The following is a 7,815-nucleotide window of genomic DNA, read 5'->3' as shown; positions in this document are numbered from 1 at the left end:
ACAAGGTAGACATTTCAATGAAATGTCCTCTCGTCTCTAAATACCTAAAAGAAAAATCTACACTGATGGCTGTCTACTGTAGCCATGGCTGTGTCTACACTGATGTCTATCTACAGTACCCATGACCCACGTCTACGCTGATGGCTGTCTACTGTAGCCATGGCTGTGTCAACACTGATGGCTGTCTACTGTACCCATGGCCATGTGTACACTGATGGCTGTCTACTGTACCCATGACCCGTGTCTACACTGATGGCTGTCTGCTGTACCCATGACCCACGTCTACACTGATGGCTGTCTACTGTAGCCATGGCTGTGTCTACACTGATGGCTGTCTGCTGTACCCATGGCCGTGTCTACACTGATGGCTGTCTACTGTACCCATGACCTGTGTCTACACTGATGGCTGTCTGCTGTACCCATGACCCGTATCTACACTGATGGCTGTCTGCTGTACCCATGACCCGTGTCTACACTGATGGCTGTCTACTGTACCCATGACCCACGTCTACACTGAAGGCAGTCTACTGTAGCCATGGCCGTGTCTACACTGATGGCTGTCTACTGTAGCCTTGACCGTGTCTACACTGAAGGCAGTCTACTGTACCCATGACCCGTGTCTACACTGATGGTTGTCTGCTGTACCCATGACCCGTGTCTACACTGATGGCTGTCTACTGTACCCATGACCCGTGTCTACACTGATGGCTGTCTACTGTACCCATGACCCATGTCTACACTGAAGGCAGTCTACTGTAACCATGACCCACGTCTACACTGATGGCTGTCTGTTGTACCCATGACCCGTGTCTACACTGATGGCTGTCTACTGTAGCCTTGACTGTGTCTACACTGAAGGCAGTCTACTGTATCCATGACCTGTGTCTACACTGATGGCTGTCTACTGTAGCCATGACCCGTGTCTACACTGATGGCTGTCTACTGTACCCATGATCCACGTCTACACTGATGACTGTCTGTTGTACCCATGACTCGTGTCTACACTGATGGCTGTCTACTGTACCCATGACCCGTGTCTACACTGATGGCTGTCTGCTGTACCCATGACCCATGTCTACACTGAAGGCAGTCTACTGTAACCATGACCCACGTCTACACTGATGGCTGTCTGTTGTACCCATGACCCGTGTCTACACTGATGGCTGTCTGCTGTACCCATGACCCGTGTCTACACTGATGGCTGTCTACTGTACCCATGACCTGTGTCTACACTGATGGCTGTCTACTGTAGCCATGACCTGTGTCTACACTGATGGCTGTCTACTGTAGCCATGACCCACGTCTACACTGATGTCTGTCTACTGTACCCATGACCTGTGTCTACACTGAAGACAGTCTACTGTAGCCATGGCCGTGTCTACAGTGATGTCTGTCTACTGTACCCAAGGCCGCGTCTACACTGTTGATGTTGTCATGTCCCCTACATTGTTTAGCTTCCATATTAATTTCGATGTGCTCACTTTCTCCAACTACCATCATCATCAGGACCACTTTCATTCCTCGCAAGTTCAAGCTAGATATGACAGGTTGATCGTGAGATGTTTGACATGTATGTTATTCAGATAAGGCATGATTGAGCAGTCTCACCATGTTCAACCCCGTTAACTGGGATTTCTGTTGTGTGGGTAATGGGGTCCCCATTTTGAAATGGTAAGATAGACAATGGCAGTTTGATACTGATTTTATCATTTTCCACCAAGTTCGACTCTGGATTTTACGATGTGTAGGGGTTGTAAGAATATACCGACTCCTCTTTGTCTATATGAGGAGCAACATTCCATGATCTACCACGAAAGCAACCCTATGCCTCACAATTCTATTTGAAGTGAAAATAGATAAAGCAGTGGTTTTTGGTTCATATAAATTAAAGGTCTGGATGTGGTACCTGACATCACAAAGCATATACACAGTGTACATGCAGAATTAGAGGGAGCCGTAATGAGGAGACAAAGAATTTTGATTGCTGAGGAATAATCAGAATCATGCTCAGATAATCTTTTAATCCGCTCACACACTACCACAGCAAGTGGCTAAATAGCTTCTATACATATTCAGACAACCTGTGGTGTTGCTGAAACACAAGTTGAACCTTGTGAAAGACAAAATGCTGAATTTGCCTCGCGACTGTCCGCTTTACGGCTTCGTAGCGGAAACCTCACTACCCATCAAACTAAATCGCGTTTGAGGGTTTGAACACTATGAATCATGCTTCAAAACTTTAAAACAAGACAGAAAATAAAAAGACAAAATAACTTATATTTGCATCTTATCTTTAACACTTGAGAAGTGAAGTTTGAAATGTGTTTCAAGATGGTGGCCATATTGGATTTCGTATCTACTCGAAACGACGCATAACAAACTGGTGATCATCTTAGAACCATTCCAGGCAACTTAGAGCTAAATTCCATTGTTGGAGCTGGGAAGAACTAAAACAATGTGAAAAGTGAACTCAAAGTTTGACGACGTAAATGTATGAAACACGATCCAGAATGTCAATGTCTTATTCAAAAAAAAAAGAAAAAAGAAAAGAAAGGCTTTACCTTTTCATTTTCAAGTTTACTGCTTCCTGTTGTGTGGCACTCGACACTAAAAACGAGACTTTCAGAGATGATGGTTATCAATCAAAAACAAAAATCCAATATTTAATCGCTTTAATTTACCATTGAGCAAGAACCCTAAATATTTTCAGTATGAGAATTTTTAGAAGCCATTTGATGAGAGAATGAAACAGAAAGCGTTTGCTGCCTATTGTGCGACGAGGAAAACTAAAGCCTATTACTATTGTCACTCTAATAAAAAGAATGTGAAGTCTTTTTTATATTAAATTATTAACGTTGCTTTTGAAGCACTGCGCGAAAAAATGCTGTTACATGAAGAAAACTAGAGATATATTGAGTTCCTAAAGTCAGTAGTGGCGCTGCCAAGAATGACATATATTTGTGATATTTTGACTGTATAAATTGAACAAAGCACTTAGTAGCCAGGAAAGAGAAATGTTTAGGCAATGTAAGGAACTACAGCTTTGGGCGTATCAATAAACATAGTTGGGGTTGCGCACACATCGTATCAAGAGAGAGAGAGAGAGAAAGAGAAGAGAGAGGGAGAAAGAGAGATGTGGGTGTCCAGTAGGGGGAATAGAATAAACACTGAAAGTTATTAGAGGCATGTTTAAGAAATTTGTTTGATTTATTAGTTGTAGTAGAGGCTACCGAAGATTTGATTTCGTTAATGTCTCGAAACATCCCTTTTGTGATATAATCATTTTTTCAGGGATTACCATTTGTGAGGCGGAGGAATGGACGCCGCATCAGTTCTCCCCAAACTTAGTCTCGAGCTGTGCCACCGTCGTAAACCACGAAATGTACATGTATTGGTCTTGTTTGGCTTATTTTGAAAGATCAGCTATAAAGAACAAGAAACCATCGTAATGGTAATATGTGTATGTTAAACACTTCCCACCCTCCAATCAGCTACACAGAGAACCCTTCCCCCCTCCCCCAGATCGACGTATGGTAGCTGCTGATTGCCTCTGATATATATTGATTAATTTGCATATGTCTACAAAGAAATAATTGAATAATTTTTTACATTGAACGGATAATATCATGGTAAATTTATCATTTCCTCCAAAATATTTTGAATGTTCTGCATATAAATTCATATCAAGCAAGGCCCCTCTTGAGAGCAAGTCCGTTGTTTCGTATTTATGGAAATTTTGGCTTTGTCAATATTGTATTAAATGAATGACGTTAAAAGTTTACTAGAAAAGTATCAGGTAAGTAGTATAGGAATATTTTGGTTCTGGAACGAAATTGTCATGTTACATCAATGCGCGAAAAAAAACGAAATATGAATTTACGGACATCCGTAATTGTTTTTGTGTGTGATATTTACACATAACAAAGTTGTGTGTGAAATACTAGTAACATCAGGTGTGTGAAGTACGGGAATCTGGTTGTGTGTGAGTATTAGGATATCAGACAGATGTGTGTGAGTGCCATATATCAACAGTTGTGTGTGAAGACCTTCAGCATGTGTGTAATAGTTGAATCTTCGTTTATCATTTTTTCAATTTTTTTGGCAAATTTGACAGGGTGTGTAAAGTAACAGTTGTGTGTGAAGTACCCCCCTCCCCCCTCCTTAGATCGGTGTGGGGGCTGCCCCAAAGTAAATCTCTACACAGTCCATTGTGTGTGAATTTGCATATGCCTACATATCCTTTAGATACACCCTTGGTATTTTTTTAATTGAACGGTGAATATCTGGCGTTAACCTCATTCTTTCATTTCCTCCACTTTTTACATGTGTAAGGTGCATGTATGTGCTCTAATTCATTTTATCAAGCAAGGTTTTTTAATTCACAGAGAAACATCTTGAGAGCAAGTGAATCATTGTTTCAGTGCTCGGAATGCGGATGTGAGATGACTTTTGGCTTTGTTGAATATTGTATTACTAAGAATGACGTTAAACGTTTACTACGATAAACGTATCAGTTCTAGATTGTTTACTTATATCTTGGTTCTGGAACGAGGTCAACACCGATACATGTTACATCAATGCGCGAAAAAAAACGAAATACTTGGGAATATGTGGTTTTTTGTTTCTATGACATCCGTTTGTAATTGTCACGTACAGAAAGCCACACAGCCTACGGTTGTGTGTGAAGAACGAGATATCAGCCCACACATAATAAAGTTGTGTGTGAAGTACGAGATATCAGTCCACACAGCCCACAGTTGTGTGTGAAGTACGGGATATCAGTCCACAGTTGTGTGTGAAGTACGAGATATCAGTCCACACAGCCCACAGTTGTGTGTGAAGTACGAGATATCAGTCCACAGTTGTGTGTGAAGTACGATATATCAGCCCACACAGCCCACAGTTGTGTGTGAAGTACGGGATATCAGTCCACAGTTGTGTGTGAAGTACGAGATATCAGTCCACAGTTGTGTGTGAAGTACGAGATATCAGTCCACACAGCCCACAGTTGTGTGTGAAGTACGGGATATCAGTCCACACAGCCCACAGTTGTGTGTGAAGTACGAGATATCAGTCCACACAGCTCACAGTTGTGTGTGAAGTACGAGATATCAGTCCACATAGCCCACAGTTGTGTGTGAAGTACGAGATATCAGTCCACACAGTCCACAGTTGTGTGTGAAGTACGACATATCAGTCCACATAGCCCACAGGTGTGTGTGAAGTACGAGATATCAGTCCACAGTTGTGAGTGAAATACGAGATATCAGTCCACAGTTGTGTGTGAAGTACGAGATATCAGTCCACAGTTGTGTGTGAAGTACGAGATATCAGTCCACAGGTATGTGTGAAGTACGAGATATCAGTCCAAAGTTGTATGTGAAGTACGAGATACCAGTCACACAGTCCACAGTTGTGTGTGAAGTACGAGATATCAGTCCACAGTTGTGTGTGAAGTACGAGATATCAGTCCACACAGTCCACAGTTGTGTGTGAAGTACGGGATATCAGTCCACAGTTGTATGTGAAGTACGAGATATCAGTCCACAGTTGTGTGTGAAGTACGAAATATCAGTCCACAGTTGTGTGTGAAGTACGAGATATCAGCCCACACAGCCCACAGTTGTGTGTGAAGTACGGGATATCAGTCAACAGTTTTGTGTGAAGTACGGGATATCAGTCCACAGTTGTGTGTGAAGTACGATATATCAGCCCACACAGCCCACAGTTGTGTGTGAAGTACGAGATATCAGTCCACAGTTGTGTGTGAAGTACGAGATATCAGTCCACACAGCCCACAGTTGTGTGTGAAGTACGGGATATCAGTCCACACAGCCCACAGTTGTGTGTGAAGTACGAGATATCAGTCCACACAGCTCACAGTTGTGTGTGAAGTACGAGATATCAGTCCACACAGTCCACAGTTTTGTGTGAAGTACGGGATGTCAGTCCACAGTTATGTGTGAAGTACGGGATATCAGTCCACAGTTGTATGTGAAATACGAAATATCAGTCCACAGTTGTGTGTGAAGGACGAAATATCAGTCCACAGTTGTGTGTGAAGTACGAGATATCAGTCCACAGTTGTGTGTGAAGTACGAGATATCAGTGCACAGTTGTGTGTGAAGTACGAGGTATCAGCCAACACAGCCCACAGTTGTGTGTGAAGTACGAGATATCAGTCCACAGTTGTATGTGAAGTACGAGATATCAGTCTACAATTGTATGTGACGTACGAGATATCAGTCCACAGTTGTGTGTGAAGTACGAGATATCAGTCCACAGTTGTGTGTGAAGTACGAGATATCAGCCCACACAGTCCACAATTGTGTGTGATGTACGGGATATCAGTCCACAGTTGTGTGTGAAGTACGAGATATCAGTCCACAGTTGTATGTGAAGTACGAGATATCAGTCCACAGTTGTGTGTGAAGTACGAGATATCAGTCCACACAGTCCACAGTTGTGTGTGAAGTACGGGATATCAGTCCACAGTTGTGTGTGAAGTACGAGATATCAGCCCACACAGTCCACAGTTGTGTGTGAAGTACGAGATATCAGTCCACAGTTGTATTTGAAGTACGAGATATCAGTCTACAATTGTGTGTGACTTACGAGATATCAGTCCACAGTTGTATGTGAAGTACGAGATATCAGTCTACAATTGTGTGTGACTTACGAGATATCAGTCCACAGTTGTGTGTGAAGTACGAGATATCAGTCCACAGTTGTGTGTGAAGTACGAGATATCAGTCCACAGTTGTGTGTGACTTACGAGATATCAGTCTACAATTGTGTGTGAAGTACGAGATATCAGTCCACAGTTGTGTGTGAAGTACGAGATATCAGTCCACAGTTGTGTGTGACTTACGAGATATCAGTCAAGGTCCTATACACGTCCATATTTTGTAATTCAGTTACATTGATTGATGTTATATTTTGTCACTGTAGGGATATTGTATACAGTGATAACCTTTTGTAATAATATGTTATGAGTAATATAAAGCATGATACTGCTGATTTCATTGTTATACATGACGTAAATCAGACATTTCCACCGAAGATGTTCTACCATTTGATTAAAAGTGTCGCTCAGGATTGCGTCAGACGTTTGACGAATACATATAGATAATATCATTTTTCAGACTGTAAGTGGATTATGTTATAAATTCTACAAATATAAGTTGATATCTATATTGCCTACAGTACTTCGTATGAAGAACTACAAAGAAAGGACCGTCCGTACTTGGAGAATTGGCGTCAAAAAAGTTCTGCCAATTAAAGCTTCATTGATTTGTCGATAGCGTTGACAAAGAGTTTGGAGTTATCTTCCTATTCATTGCATTTAGAAAAAAAAATCGTCTTTTTTTTCTTATTTCCGTCAATCCCAGCTCAGATAATTTAACTAAGAAGACGTTTGTTATAAATCTTCCATACATCATTACTTGAACATAAATGATTGAATAAAAGATTTTAAACATTTTTAATGATAACAAACCAACAATTTTTATTGCTGAACTCGCCACGAAAGATACATGTGCAACATACATATTTTGAATGATTTTTTGCATTTAAATATATTTTATTGCACATAAGTAGCAATAGTATTTGGCAACATACAAAACAGACAATGACTAATACATGATAGCTATATTTTATATCTTAGAAACTGAAGATCGTATTTTGGTATAATATTGACGTCTTTCAATTAAAAAATGAAATTTAAAAAAAAAGAACACAGACACATTGAAACATAATCAGTAGAGATATACATTCTCAAAATCCGTGATGTCAATTTTCTCTTGGATGTACTGA

Source organism: Ylistrum balloti, unplaced genomic scaffold (assembly GCF_031769215.1).
Source record: "Ylistrum balloti isolate Yb309-2 unplaced genomic scaffold, AGI_CSIRO_Ybal_v1 Utg370242, whole genome shotgun sequence".
Lineage (NCBI taxonomy): Eukaryota > Metazoa > Mollusca > Bivalvia > Pectinida > Pectinidae > Ylistrum > Ylistrum balloti.
The sequence above is the reverse complement of the archived record's forward strand: the minus strand, read 5'-3'. Positions refer to the sequence as shown.